At 39.9% G+C, this 16,269-nt stretch overlaps 2 long non-coding RNA genes across 2 annotated transcripts; both read left to right on the top strand.

Moving 5' to 3' along the window:
* Positions 1-292: 292 nt before the first annotated feature.
* Positions 293-1,290, top strand: LOC128870439 (uncharacterized). Its single transcript, XR_008455375.1, has 3 exons — positions 293-359; positions 659-774; positions 841-1,290. It is a non-coding gene; the product is annotated as an uncharacterized LOC128870439 (long non-coding RNA).
* Positions 1,291-9,308: 8,018 nt separating this feature from the next.
* LOC128869204 (uncharacterized) lies at positions 9,309-9,957 on the top strand. The gene is made up of 3 exons (XR_008455229.1): positions 9,309-9,391; positions 9,477-9,806; positions 9,873-9,957. It is a non-coding gene; the product is annotated as an uncharacterized LOC128869204 (long non-coding RNA).
* The last annotated feature ends 6,312 nt before the right edge of the window (positions 9,958-16,269 follow it).

Genomic DNA, 16,269 nt, shown 5'->3' with positions numbered 1-16,269 from the left:
CTTTGTCGTCCTCGTTCAGTACCAAAACTGTTCACTTTGCTTCTTTATCCAGTTTGGAAAAGGCATAACTAGCAGCGCGGTAGTTAAGTCTGAGTTACCTTCGGTAAATCCTTCGTAGTTCACAGCACAATCGACCTTCCCTTGATACTCATGAAATGATGATGTAGCTTATCTATGTCACCCTGCAGTGTTTCTCACTGACTACCTTCGTCGCGAAGACGGCCGCAGTACTCCCTGCTTGAGATGTGGAAAGCAGGATCATATGGCTAAACATTGTGTGAAGGTGCCATATGTGCCCAATTGCGAAGCAGCGAGCTGGACATAGATGTTGCTATTTTAAGCGAGCAGTGTAAAAACAGGTAAGCGGCGTCATGGGTCAGCAACCATGGGAAACCTATTGGAATAAATAATATGCACATAAAACTGTTACATACCTTTATATAGTGGACGTACTTAATGACGCTAAGCAAAGAAACTCGACACTTATAACAGGTAATTTTAATGCGAGGGCAGCATTGTGGTAAAAGAAAAAACTCGAAGGGCAAGAAGTTTCTGAATGCACTAGCAGTGCTTGACTTAGTTCTACTCAACAGTGGCACAGAAAACACATTCAGCAAAATTGTACTGGTTCCATCATAGACCTCTCATTTATAAATAGGGTACTGAAAACGAGAGATGGCACATGACGATACAAGAACTGCCCAAGCCAGAAATATAAATAGCGACCCTCGTATTCCCAACATCAATATACCAGCAGATTATAATGAAGTTACGGTAAGTGAATAAATTATATGACTTGTGGTTGATCATGGCCGATTTATGTTATTTGTTTATTTATAGTTTCCTCACGGCAACTGGATTTCCCGGCATCTTAGAAGTTATGCAGACTGCGTTCAAGTCGAATTGAGTATATAAGGTGGCGCCATTAGAAAACAGTTTCTTTATATTTCGCGATTTTGACAAGTTGACGTCATCTCTTTTCGCAATACAAAACAAACGCACGAAACAAACAAAAGCAGGAGATATTACATGTTTGTGAAAATTCAATGAATGGCTTGGTAATATTGTGATTTGTGAGATTTAAACTTATCAAACTAATGAACACGAAGTGCCGTGTGTTACATTGTGAAAGCACAATGTGATATAAAGCCTCCAAATTCAGTTTGCTTGCGTGTTTATGCGGAAGACGCCGTGGCAAGAAAGTATGTGTGTGCGTGTTAAATAAATCTTCCCATTTTTCAATTCATGTTTAAAATTTAATAAACATGTTTTTTATTCCACATATTTTCCATTCACATATAAAATAGAATAAAAGACTTTTTGCAAGCTTTTATTATAAAATGCTCACATATGTATATGTAATATAAGTATAAACGCATATGTAATATATGCAGAGTCAATATTTACATTAAAATAATAAATACATAAATATTTAATACATCACAAAATAAAAAAAAAAAAAATTAATGCATTAGCAATTGACTGTAATATCAAACGTAATGCTTTATTTCTTAATCAACTCAACATCTAGCTTTTCAGAAAAACGACTTACCTCCAAACAATTTTTTGAGTAGATCCATCGGCATCCACCAAGTCCATGGGTTTCAAGGGTTTTTTTATTGTTTTCCAGTCCGCCTGGCAAACACTTGGCGTGTTTAATCTAGTTTTTTTGAAGTCAATCCAACAATATAAGAAAAAAGAGAAGAAATTCAGGGGAATCCTGTGACCGAATTTGCTTTTTAAATTTAAAGATTCTCTCTAACCGCTAGGCGTATGAACAGGGAGCGGAACGCGTTAGCTTCGTAATTCGTGCGGCTTATTTAGACACGATGTCGCAGTGAACAGGTGACCAACTTGCTTTCGCAATCGAAGCATATTTCAAGGCAAATGCCTAAGCCTAACGATTACAATATGCGTAAAAAAAGTCAATTTTCAAAGTTTCGAAGTTTTTTATTAGGATAATATTGAATTGAATTTTACTCTAAAGGGAAGACAGTCAATAGTTCCAATAATGATACGAATAATATAATAAATAAGCACGATAGAATAGATCGTGTGCTATGACGTATTTTTGAGTCAATCAATAAACATCGAGAGCGGTACGATGGTAAGGGTTCAGAAAAGTATGAAGTTCATACCACAAATCGAAGAAAAACTTTCTCAACCCTCTCAACCCGATTAAAGAGATCTACTTGGTACGGTCTCCAAATAACAGGGATATACTCTCATCTCGATCTAACAAAATCACAATACAATGTTTTGAGAGTGAGTGGGTTAGTAAATACAGAACAATTTCGGCGTACGAATGCTAGCATCGAATATGACCAGCTTGTAACGTCGCTAGTGAAATTCAGCTTATATACGTTCACATATATTTACATAAGTAGATGATCTACTTTTTCGCGCTCTACTCAAAATCCGCGATTAAAAAGCGCGATTTCCCATACAAAATTTCTCTCCCAAAATCTGAGATTATAAAATAATCCCTGATAATAACGATGCTTATTGACATACAACCGTGTGTTTTGTGCTATCGATAATTATTATTACGAATGTAAGGAGAAACATCAAAATAAGAACTAAATGAAATGGATGCCGGCAGAGAAAACAGGTAATTAAACCTAATTCTAATAAAATGTTTGTAATTAGGGTTTCATTTTGCAGAAAAAAGCGTGTGTCAATAAACGTGTGTCCTCCTTTTACTTATTATAAAATGTAATATAGAATTTCCTATGCGTGTTACTGCCATAATTTTCTGCAACCTCAGTAAACGTCGCATACTGATTTCCTCCAACTGTTTATTATTAGCAGCCAATTGCGCAATTAAATTAGCTATTCCTTCTCCTTGTACTTTCTTCATATCATAAATTATAATTAAAGGAACCAAAAACATCGAAGTATTTCACCAAAATGATGAGAAAAGAAAAACCTCTCAAAGTCGTATTGACAGCTGATTGTAGATTTTGCAGGTAATCTGATATACATATGTGAACGGGTTTATAGGTGATTAATGCATATGTGAACGTATTATTAGAGTTAAAAATAACGCCCAAGTCTTAAATTTCTTCAACGGATTGCAGGGGTGAACAATCAATACAATATGAAGAATGCAAATTATTGGTTGATTTGGCAAATTTTACGTGAAAGCAGTTGCTTATGTTTAGTAACAAAGGATTTAAATAGCATTAATTGCAATTGGATAAGTCGGATTGCAACTTTTCTAAGCTATGGACACTGTTAACGAACGGGATTATTTCAAAATCATCAGCATACAATAAGTGTTCAGTAAAGGAAAGGCATAGCCTACAATACTTCACTGCGGGACACCATGGGACGCAATAAATGCGCGTGGTGTCGCATTACCAACGGCTACAACGCAAGGTCTATTGGACAAATATGACCCGATCCACGACAAAGCGTGGAATGTATACCCATTGACGCAAGCTTCGACAAGAGTATTCAATAGGAGACTTTGTCAAACGGCTTAGAGAATTCCGTATGAACTGTATCGACTTGAGATCTGTTCTGGAAGGCAGAAATGTAGTAATCATTGAAAATAGACAAATTAGTGACAGTAGAGCCTGTAAGAACAAAGACGGCGAACTGGTGACTGACATTCAGAGCAATCTTAAAATATGCAGGGAACACTTCTCGAACCTGTTAAACAATGATAGCTGCGCATGTCAAAGAGAATGTGAAGATTCCGATACCGAAATCGTCGACGAGGTGAGAATAGCGATAACACGGCTAAAGAACAACAAAGCGCCGACGGACTGCCAGCTGAGCTATTCAAACATGGTGGCGAGGAGCTGGTATGGTGCATGCATCAGCTCCTATGCAAAATATAGTCGAATGAAAGCATTCCTGCCGATTGGAATGTAAGTGTGCTCTGCCCCATCCATAAGAAGGGTGATCCTGCAATCTGTGCCAATTACCGCGGGATTAGTCTTCTAAATATCGCCTATAAGGTTCTAGCGAGCGTATTGTGTGAAAGGCTGAAGCCAACCGTCAACCAACTGATTGGACCTTATAAGTGTGGCTTTAGACCTGGAAAGTCTACCATCGACCAAATATTCACAATACGCGAAATCTTGGAAAAGAGCCATGAAAGTAGAATTGACACACACCATATTTTCATCGATTTCAAAGCTGCATTCGACAGATGAAAAGGAGTTATCTGTATGCCGCGATGTCTGAATTTGGTATCCCCATAAAACGAATACGGCTTTACCAGATGACGTTGCTCAACACCAGCAGCGCCGTCAGAATTGGGAAGGACCCCTCCGAGCCGTTTGATACCGAACGAGATTTCAAACAGGGTGACTCGCTGTCGTGTGACTTCTTTAACCTAATGTTGGAGAGCATCGTACCAGCCGCAGAACTTAATCTCTCAGGCACAATATTTTATAAGAGTGTACAATTGTTGGTGTATGCCGATGATATTGACATCATCGGCCTTAACAACCGCGCTGTTAGTTCTGCTTTCTCCAAAGTGGATAAAGAGGCGAATCGAATGGGTTCAAACAAACAGTCGTCGCACTCGCGTTTCCGCACCCACGTCACCGTTGACTGTTATAGTTTTGAGGTTGTAAAAGACTTCGTTTATTTAGGAACCAGCATTAACACGGATAACAATGTCAGCCTTGAAATCCAACGTAGAGTCTCTCTTGCCAACAAGTGCTACTTTGGACTAAGTAGGCAACAGAGCAGTAAAGTCCTCTCTCGACGAACAAAACTAACACTCTAAAAGGCCCTTATCATACCCGTCCTAACGAAGGGCGCATAAGCTTGGACGATGACAACATCCGATGAAGCGACGCTCGGAGTGTTCGAGAGAAAGATTCTGCGTAAGATTTTTGGACCTTTGCACGTTGGCAATGGCGAATATCGCAGACGATAGAACGATGAGCTGTATGAGCTTTACGACGACACAGACATGGCGGAGCGAATAAAGATCCAGCGGTTACGTTGGCTGGGTCATGTCGTCCGAATGGATACAAACGCTCCGGCTCTGAAAGTATTCGATGCGGTACCAGCTGGTGGTAGCAGAGAAAGAGGAAGGCCTCCTTTGTGTTGGAAAGATCAGGTGGAGAAGGACTTGACTTCACTTGGTGTGTCCTACTGGCGCCGGTTATCACAAGAAAGAAACGACTGGTGTGCTTTGTTAAACTCGACCAAAATCGCGTAAACGGTTATAGCGCCAATTAAGAAGAAGTAGAAGTAGAAGAGCCGCATGCAACGAAACCAGTCTGGTTTGGATGTGTTAGGTCTTTGACAGCAAAATATAACTTATCATTCGCAGTTATCTCAAAAGAGAGTTTCCAAATCGGCCTGTAATATGCTAAAACCGTTTCATTTCAACTTTTAAATATAGGGGTTACGGATGTCAATTTCCAGTTATCAACAACTATGCAAGAATATAACGATTTATTATATATAATTGAAAGACGCTCAGCAGGACTCAAACAGTTCTTCAGCAAGATTGCCGAGAGGCCAACCGAGTCAGTTTTCGATGTGGGCTTGAGCTTCCTCATACCATTGACGACATCTGTAACAGACCCGATATTAAGAAATGAGAAAATATTAGAGGTCAAACTAGAATTGAAGACCAAGTCGAGTTCAAAAGTAAAGGAGAAAAGTCAGTAAAAAAATTTACTTAATCTATGGGAGATTCTGTATTTACAGTAAAGGAGGAAAATATCTACTCCGACAGGTAAAACGGCAATTCGAGCCCTGGAATCGCTGTTTATGCGTTCGAAATTAGTCGGGGAATGCCTGACTATCCTCACGATTGCATCGGAATACTTCGATATTAGGCGCATTTGGGTTCGCGGTCACAGCAGCATAGAGGGAAACTGGTAGGTGGATGAGTGGGCCAGACAGGGAACCCTTGAGACGGTTTCATTGCAATATGGGAGAATTGAAGTTCCCTTAAGAACCTGTGGTCTGCTACTGGAAAGATGGGCTTCGTGTCAACTCAGCGAGCATTGGGCTAACACAGCTATCGAATTTGATATGTATCCGCTCCGTACACTGTCCGTTAGTGGTCCATGCGGTGAGGCTTGGCATTGCGTCAAGCCCTTTCTGCAGAAGCTGTTTGGAGGACGAGGTGGAATCATCTCAACACCTTCTTCTCAGCTGCCCTGCTCTCGTCGGGCCAAGGATTAATCGTCTGGGATCTCACTTTTTCGCTACATCAGTGGATATTACGGACTTAAGTATCACAAATCTAGTGAAATTCATCAGCAGCTTGTAGCGGTTAATTCAAACGTAAATCGCCTTGGATTCTGTTTGGTTCCTCCCCTTTCCTGTTCCCCTCCCCTCCTTCTATTTGGTATCCTAACGGACAAATTTTCATTTTTGTCCAAATGGGCCCCTCGCAAGGGCAGCCATTTAACCTAACCTATCCTATGGAAGAACTTGCATATTTACTATTATAAGAAACATTGTTTGGTACCATCGAACAAGACTTTTTAATTTTAATGAATTGTCTTCGAGTTCAAAATAATATCGTTTTCAAAATTCAAGATGCAAAGATGTTTTTATTCAAACAGTTAAATTTCTTTAAATTACACTGAAGTTTAAAATAATGCACTCTTTGTTTTTCAGATTCTTTAGATAGCTTTGCCCAATCATCAACTAAATTAAACCGTAAATAAGCAGCATTACCGTTACTGGTCACTTAGAGGGCATAATCTACTATTCAAATATCAGTAGCCACTTCACAGCTCCAAAAAGATAGTTTGATGTTCATTGTCATGCAGTGAAATAATTAGATCATATGTTATTGAAAATCGTCGAGTGGAAGCAATTCCTGTGGACGGTGTCTCTTATCGGTGCATGCTGAACGGATATTTTTTGCCAATTAAGAGCGAACATCCGTCCTTCAGTACACACGCATGCTACATACGACTAGAAATACCATGGCGATATTGCACACAAACTGATAAGCCGTTTCGGTGACATTTCCTGGCCACCCAGGTCATCCGATCTTACCCCTGAGCTCGTTCTCTGTGGAGGTTTTTCAAAATTAAAGTCTTTGAAACAAATCCTGCGACAATCTCAGTACTAAAAGAAAATATCGTTCACGAGGTTAATGGCATCCCGACATAACTTCTCCAGCGAGTGGTATAGAATACGCAGGCCTATTGCCAAGAGTATCCGAAGGCGGCCGCCGTAGCCGAATTGGTTGGTGCGTGACTACCATTCGGAATTCACAGTGAGAACGTCGGTTCGAATCTCGGTGAAACACCAAAATTAAGAAAAAGTTTTTCTAATAGCGATCCCCCTCAGCAGGCAATGGCAAACTTCCGAGTGTATTTCTGCCATGAAAAAGCTCCTCATAAAAATATCTGCCGTTCGGAGTCGACTTGAAACTGTAGGTCCCTCCATTTCTGGCGTTGTTGCGGCTTTGTTTGGTCCACCTGCATCGCGTTGTGCAATGCTACCTGTATCATTGTACCATTTAATAGTGCGATACACAAACATTTTATTCACTTTGAGGTGACTGAGCTCACGAACAATGGCTGGTTGTGATTTTCCAGCGATTTTCCAGCCAAATACAACGCAATCACACTATTACGTTTGAATTCCATCACAGAAAAAAATTATTCAACAGAACTAAGACGCAAATGCTTTTGATGGCTTATAAACAATATATTAAACTGTCATTAGAACAATTTTGGCGTTGATGTCAAGAGCTGTTTTACAGATACAAGCAGTGTGAAGTTGGTAACACTTCATATCGTTCACCCTGTACTTCCACTCCCTATAAATTTCACTAAAAGATAAAAATAAAACTATACTTAATAATAATAATAATAATAATTGGCGCGTACACTTCTGTTAGGTGTTTGGCCGAGCTCCTCCTCCTATTTGTGGTGTGCGTCTTGATGTTGTTCCACAAATGGAGGGACCTACAGTTTCAAGCCGACTCCGAACGGCAGATATTTTTATGAGGAGCCTTTTCATGGCAGAAATACACTCGGAGGTTTGCCATTGCCTGCCGAGGGGCGACCGCTATTAGAAAAATGTTTTTATTAATTTTGCTTTCACCGAGATTCGAACCAACGACCTCTCTGTGAATTCCGAATGGTAATCACGCACCAACCCATTCGGCTACGGCGGCCGATACTTAACATACAATAAAAACCACGTCCAATTTTTAAACGAACCTTGCCCAAGATTCGTGAACTCCTTCTATTGTAAAAAATCACCATATACTGAATATACAACTCACTCCACCTGCATTGCACAAATAATAAACAACAAAGATGCTCTGTGCGACCTAGAAGGTCTTGGCAATATAAATCTAATCATGCAACCTGAACCAAACTATATTTTGTTCATCAATACAAAAAAGACTACCGTAACAAGTAGCTGCAACAACAACACTTACGAAGTTAAGGGTACAGCTCTCCTCTACTACAACAACTGTTCAATCAATGTCAACGGCACAATCTACAAAGACAACCCGAAGTTTTACAAAGACGAATTTTTTCTACCCCTCATAAGTTATTCCGAAGTAAGCGCAAAACCCATAACAAACAAACCGAGACTCAACAAACTTAGAAGCTATCAAATAGAAAGTCACGAAACAACATCAAAGAAAAACAATATTATTATTCTAACAACCTGTTCATTGAGCATCATATCAGATTTACCGCCGCCCTTGTTTACATTTCAAGGAATAGAACTAAATTCCAATTCATGGCTGATCTCCTAAGGGGGAAGGAGTTATGAAAACGCCGTTAGGAGCTTCTTCACGGCAGAAATACACTCGGAGGTTTGCCATTGCCTGCCAAAGGGCGACCGTTATAAGAAAAATGTTTTTCTTAATTTTGATGTTTCACCGAAATTCGAACCTACGATCTCTCTATGAATTCCGAATGGTAGTCACGCACCAACCCATACGGCAAAGTAGCACTTGTTGGATAGATAAAGTAGCTCACTAGGATTTCTAGATTAACGAAGTCTCCTACATAATTTTCAACAGTGACGTGGGTGCCAATACGCGAGTGCGCCGACTGTTTCTTTGTCGTCCTCGTTCAGTACCAAAACTGTTCACTTTGCTTCTTTATCCAGTTTGGAAAAGGCATAACTAGCAGCGCGGTAGTTAAGTCTGAGTTACCTTCGGTAAATCCTTCGTAGTTCACAGCACAATCGACCTTCCCTTGATACTCATGAAATGATGATGTAGCTTATCTATGTCACCCTGCAGTGTTTCTCACTGACTACCTTCGTCGCGAAGACGGCCGCAGTACTCCCTGCTTGAGATGTGGAAAGCAGGATCATATGGCTAAACATTGTGTGAAGGTGCCATATGTGCCCAATTGCGAAGCAGCGAGCTGGACATAGATGTTGCTATTTTAAGCGAGCAGTGTAAAAACAGGTAAGCGGCGTCATGGGTCAGCAACCATGGGAAACCTATTGGAATAAATAATATGCACATAAAACTGTTACATACCTTTATATAGTGGACGTACTTAATGACGCTAAGCAAAGAAACTCGACACTTATAACAGGTAATTTTAATGCGAGGGCAGCATTGTGGTAAAAGAAAAAACTCGAAGGGCAAGAAGTTTCTGAATGCGCTAGCAGTGCTTGACTTAGTTCTACTCAACAGTGGCACAGAAAACACATTCAGCAAAATTGTACTGGTTCCATCATAGACCTCTCATTTATAAATAGGGTACTGAAAACGAGAGATGGCACATGACGATACAAGAACTGCCCAAGCCAGAAATATAAATAGCGACCCTCGTATTCCCAACATCAATATACCAGCAGATTATAATGAAGTTACGGTAAGTGAATAAATTATATGACTTGTGGTTGATCATGGCCGATTTATGTTATTTGTTTATTTATAGTTTCCTCACGGCAACTGGATTTCCCGGCATCTTAGAAGTTATGCAGACTGCGTTCAAGTCGAATTGAGCATATAAGGTGGCGCCATTAGAAAACAGTTTCTTTATATTTCGCGATTTTGACAAGTTGACGTCATCTCTTTTCGCAATACAAAACAAACGCACGAAACAAACAAAAGCAGGAGATATTACATGTTTGTGAAAATTCAATGAATGGCTTGGTAATATTGTGATTTGTGAGATTTAAACTTATCAAACTAATGAACACGAAGTGCCGTGTGTTACATTGTGAAAGCACAATGTGATATAAAGCCTCCAAATTCAGTTTGCTTGCGTGTTTATGCGGAAGACGCCGTGGCAAGAAAGTATGTGTGTGCGTGTTAAATAAATCTTCCCCTTTTTCAATTCATGTTTAAAATTTAATAAACATGTTTTTTATTCCACATATTTTCCATTCACATATAAAATAGAATAAAAGACTTTTTGCAAGCTTTTATTATAAAATGCTCACATATGTATATGTAATATAAGTATAAACGCATATGTAATATATGCAGAGTCAATATTTACATTAAAATAATAAATACATAAATATTTAATACATCACAAAATAAAAAAAAAAAAAATTAATGCATTAGCAATTGACTGTAATATCAAACGTAATGCTTTATTTCTTAATCAACTCAACATCTAGCTTTTCAGAAAAACGACTTACCTCCAAACAATTTTTTGAGTAGATCCATCGGCATCCACCAAGTCCATGGGTTTCAAGGGTTTTTTTATTGTTTTCCAGTCCGCCTGGCAAACACTTGGCGTGTTTAATCTAGTTTTTTTGAAGTCAATCCAACAATATAAGAAAAAAGAGAAGAAATTCAGGGGAATCCTGTGACCGAATTTGCTTTTTAAATTTAAAGATTCTCTCTAACCGCTAGGCGTATGAACAGGGAGCGGAACGCGTTAGCTTCGTAATTCGTGCGGCTTATTTAGACACGATGTCGCAGTGAACAGGTGACCAACTTGCTTTCGCAATCGAAGCATATTTCAAGGCAAATGCCTAAGCCTAACGATTACAATATGCGTAAAAAAAGTCAATTTTCAAAGTTTCGAAGTTTTTTATTAGGATAATATTGAATTGAATTTTACTCTAAAGGGAAGACAGTCAATAGTTCCAATAATGATACGAATAATATAATAAATAAGCACGATAGAATAGATCGTGTGCTATGACGTATTTTTGAGTCAATCAATAAACATCGAGAGCGGTACGATGGTAAGGGTTCAGAAAAGTATGAAGTTCATACCACAAATCGAAGAAAAACTTTCTCAACCCTCTCAACCCGATTAAAGAGATCTACTTGGTACGGTCTCCAAATAACAGGGATATACTCTCATCTCGATCTAACAAAATCACAATACAATGTTTTGAGAGTGAGTGGGTTAGTAAATACAGAACAATTTCGGCGTACGAATGCTAGCATCGAATATGACCAGCTTGTAACGTCGCTAGTGAAATTCAGCTTATAATACGTTCACATATATTTACATAAGTAGATGATCGCGCTCTACTCAAAATCCGTGATTAAAAAGCGCGATTTCCCATACAAAATTTCTCTCCCAAAATCTGAGATTATAAAATAATCCCAGATAATAACGATGCTTATTGACATACAACCCTGTGTTTTTTGTGCTATCGATAATTATTATTACGAATGTAAGGAGAAATATCAAAATGAGAACTAAATGAAATGGATGCCGGCAGAGAAAACAGGTAATTAAACATAATTCTAATAAAATGTTTGTAATTAGGGTTTCATTTTGCAGAAAAAAGCGTGTGTCAATAAACGTGTGTCCTCCTTTTACTTATTATAAAATGTAATATAGAATTTCCTATGCGTGTTACTGCCATAATTTTCTGCAACCTCAGTAAACGTCGCATACTGATTTCCTCCAACTGTTTATTATTAGCAGCCAATTGCGCAATTAAATTAGCTATTCCTTCTCCTTGTACTTTCTTCATATCATAAATTATAATTAAAGGAACCAAAAACATCGAAGTATTTCACCAAAACGATGAGAAAAGAAAAACCTCTCAAAGTCGTATTGACAGCTGATTGTAGATTTTGCAGGTAATCTGATATATGTGAACGGGTTTATAGGTGATTAATGCATATGTGAACGTATTATTAGAGTTAAAAATAACGCCCAAGTCTTAAATTTCTTCAACGGATTGCAGGGGTGAACAATCAATACAATATGAAAATGCAAATTATTGGTTGATTTGGCAAATTTTACGTGAAAGCAGTTGCTTATGTTTAGTAACAAAGGATTTAAATAGCATTAATTGCAATTGGATAAGTCGGATTGCAACTTTTCTAAGCTATGGACACTGTTAATGAACGGGATTATTTCAAAATCATCAGCATACAATAAGTGTTCAGTAAAGGAAAAGCATGGCCTACAATACTTCACTGGGACGCAATAAATGCGCGTGGTGTCGCATTACCAACGGCTACAACGCAAGGTCTATTGGACAAATATGACCCGATCCACGACAAAGCGTGGAATGTATACCCATTGACGCAAGCTTCGACAAGAGTATTCAATATGAGACTTTGTCAAACGGCTTAGAGAATTCCGTATGAACTGTATCGACTTGAGATCTGTTCTGGAAGGCAGAAATGTAGTAATCATTGAAAATAGACAAATTAGTGACAGTAGGGCCTGTAAGAACAAAGACGGCGAACTGGTGACTGACATTCAGAGCAATCTTAAAATATGCAGGGAGCACTTCGTGAACCTGTTAAACAATGATAGCTGCGCATGTCAAAGAGAATGTGAAGATTCCGATACCCAAATCGTCGACGAGGTGAGAATAGCGATAACACGGCTAAAGAACTACAAAGCGCCGACGGACTGCCAGCTGAGCTATTCAAACATGGTGGCGAGGAGTTGGTAAGGTGCATGCATCAGCTCCTATGAAAAATATAGTCGAATGAAAGCACTCCTGCCGATTGGAGTGTAAGTGTGCTCTGCCCCATCCATAAGAAGGGTGATCCTGCAATCTGTGCCAATTACCGCGGGATTAGTCTTCTAAATATCGCCTATAAGGTTCTAGCGAGCGTATTGTGTGAAAGGCTGAAGCCAACCGTCAACCAACTGATTGGACCTTATAAGTGTGGCTTTAGACCTGGAAAGTCTACCACCGACCAAATATTCACAATACGCCAAATCTTGGAAAAGAGCCATGAAAGTAGAATCGACACACACCATATTTTCATCGATTTCAAAGCTGCATTCGACAGTACGAAAAGGAGTTATCTGTATGCCGCGATGTCTGAATTTGGTATCCCCATAAAACGAATACGGCTTTACCAGATGACGTTGCTCAACACCAGCAGCGCCGTCAGAATTGGGAAGGACTCCTCCGAGCCGTTTGATACCGAACGAGATTTCAAACAGGGTGACTCGCTGTCGTGTGACTTCTTTAACCTAATGTTGGAGAGCATCGTACCAGCCGCAGAACTTAATCGCTCAGGCACAATATTTTATAAGAGTGTACAATTGTTGGTGTATGCCGATGATATTGACATCATCGGCCTTAACAACCGCGCTGTTAGTTCTGCTTTCTCCAAAGTGGATAAAGAGGCAAATCGAATGGGTTCAAACAAACAGTCGTCGCACTCGCGTTTCCGCACCCACGTCACCGTTGACTGTTATAGTTTTGAGGTTGTAAAAGACTTTGTTTATTTAGGAACCAGCATTAACACGGATAACAATGTCAGCCTTGAAATCCAACGTAGAGTCTCTCTTGCCAACAAGTGCTACTTTGGACTAAGTAGGCAACAGAGCAGTAAAGTCCTCTCTCGACGAACAAAACTAACACTCTAAAAGGCCCTTATCATACCCGTCCTAACGAAGGGCGCATAAGCTTGGACGATGACAACATCCGATAAAGCGACGCTTGCAGTGTTTGACAGAAAGATTCTGCGCAAGATTTTTGGACCTTTGCACGTTGGCAACGGCGAATATCGCAGACGATAGAACGATGAGCTGTATGAGCTTTACGACGACACATACATGGCGGAGCGAATAAAGATCCAGCGGCTACGTTGGCTGGGTCATGTCGTCCGAATGGATACAAACGCTCTGGCTCTGAAAGTATTCGATGCGGTAGCTGCTGATGGTAGCAGAGGAAAACCTCCTTTGTGTTGGAAAGATCAGGTGGAGAAGGACTTGACTTCACTTGGTGTGTCCTACTGGCGCCGGTTAGCACGAGAAAGAAACGAGTGGCGCGCTTTGTTAAACCCGGCTAAAGTCGCGTAAGCGGTTCTAGCGCCAATTAAGAAGAAGCAGAAGTAGAAGAGCCGCATGCAACGAAACCAGTCTGGTTTGGATGTGTTAGGTCTTTGACAGCAAAATATAACTTATCATTCGCAGTTATCTCAAAAGAGAGTTTCCAAATCGACCTGTAATATGCTGAAACCGTTTCATTTCAACTTTTAAATATAGGGGTTACGGATGTCAATTTCCAGTTATCAACAACTATGCAAGAATATAACGATTTATTATATATAATTGAAAGACGCTCAGTAGGACTCAAACAGTTCTTCAGCAAGATTGCCGAAGGGCCAACCGAGTCAGTTTTCGATGTGGGCTTGAGCTTCCTCATACCATTGACGACATCTGTAACAGACCCGATATTAAGAAATGAGAAAATATTAGAGGTCAAACTAGAATTGAAGACCAAGTCGAGTTCAAAAGTAAAGGAGAAAAGTCAGTAAAAAAATTTACTTAATCTATGGGAGATTCTGTATTTACAGTAAAGGAGGAAAATATCTACTCCGACAGGCAAAACGGCAATTCGAGCGGGATCGCTGTTTATGCGTTCGAAATTAGTCGGGGAATGCCTGACTATCCTCCCGATTGCATCGGAATACTTCGATATTAGGCGCATTTGGGTTCCCGGTCACAGCGGCATAGAGGGAAACTGGTAGGTGGATGAGTGGGCCAGACAGGGGAACCCTTGAGACGGTTTCATTGCAATATGGGAGAATTGAAGTTCCCTTAAGAACCTGTGGTCTGCTACTGGAAAGATGGGCTTCGTGTCAACTCAGCGAGCATTGGGCTAGTACGGAAACGTGCAAAGTCGCGAGGTCCTTCTGGCAACGGGTAGATTGGGGGCGCTCGAAAGTACTTCTAAGGCCAACAAAGCTAACACAGCTATCGAATTTGATATGTATCCGCACCGTACACTGTCCGTTAGTGGTCCATGCGGTGAGGCTTGGCATTGCGTCAAGCCCTTTGTGCAGAAGCTGTTTGGAGGACGAGGTGGAATCATCTCAACACCTTCTTCTCAGCTGCCCTGCTCTCGTCGGGCCAAGGATTAATCGTCTAGGATCTCACTTTTTCGCTACATCAGTGGATATTACGGACTTAAGTATCACAAATCTAGTGAAATTCATCAGCAGCTTGTAGCGGTTAATTCAAACGTAAATCGCCTTGGATTCTGTTTTGTTCCTCCCCTTTCCTGTTTCCCTCCCCTCCTTCTATTTGGTATCCTAACGGACAAATTTTAATTTTTGTCCAAATGGGCCCCTCGCAAGGGCAGCCATTTAACCTAACTTATCCTATGGAAGAATTTGCATATTTACTATTATAAGAAACATTGTTTGGTACCATCGAACAAGACTTTTTAATTATAATGAATTGTCTTCGAGTTCAAAATAATATCGTTTTCAAAATTCAAGATGCAATTTTTGTATAAGAACTTATTCAAACAGTTAAATTTCTTTAAATTACACTGAAATTTAAAATAATGCACTCTTTGTTTTTCAGATTCTTTAGATACCTTAGCCCAATCATCAACTAAATTAAACCGTAAATAAGCAGCATTACCGTTACTGGTCACTTAGAGGGCATAATCTACTATTCAAATATCAGTAGCCACTTCACAGCTCCAAAAAGATAGTTTGATGTTCATTGTCATGCAGTGAAATAATTAGATCATATGTTATTGAAAATCGTCGAGTGGAAGCAATTCCTGTGGACGGTATCTCTTATCGGTGCATGCTGAACGGATATTTTTTGCCAATTAAGAGCGAACATCCGTCCTTCAGTACACACGCATGCTACATACGACTAGAAATACCATAGCGATATTGCACACAAACTGATAAGCCGTTTCGGTGACATTTCCTGGCCACCCAGGTCATCCGATCTTACCCCTGAGCTCGTTCTCTGTGGAGGTTTTTCAAAATTAAAGTCTTTGAAACAAATCCTGCGACAATCTCAGTACTAAAAGAAAATATCGTTCACGAGGATAATGGCATTCCGACATAACTTCTCCAGCGAGTGGTATAGAATACGCAGGCCTATTGCCAAGAGTGTCCGAAAGCGGCCG

This window comes from Anastrepha ludens, chromosome X (assembly GCF_028408465.1).
Source record: "Anastrepha ludens isolate Willacy chromosome X, idAnaLude1.1, whole genome shotgun sequence".
NCBI lineage: Eukaryota > Metazoa > Arthropoda > Insecta > Diptera > Tephritidae > Anastrepha > Anastrepha ludens.
Note: the sequence above shows the minus strand (reverse complement) of the source record. Positions and strands in the feature narration are given on the sequence as shown.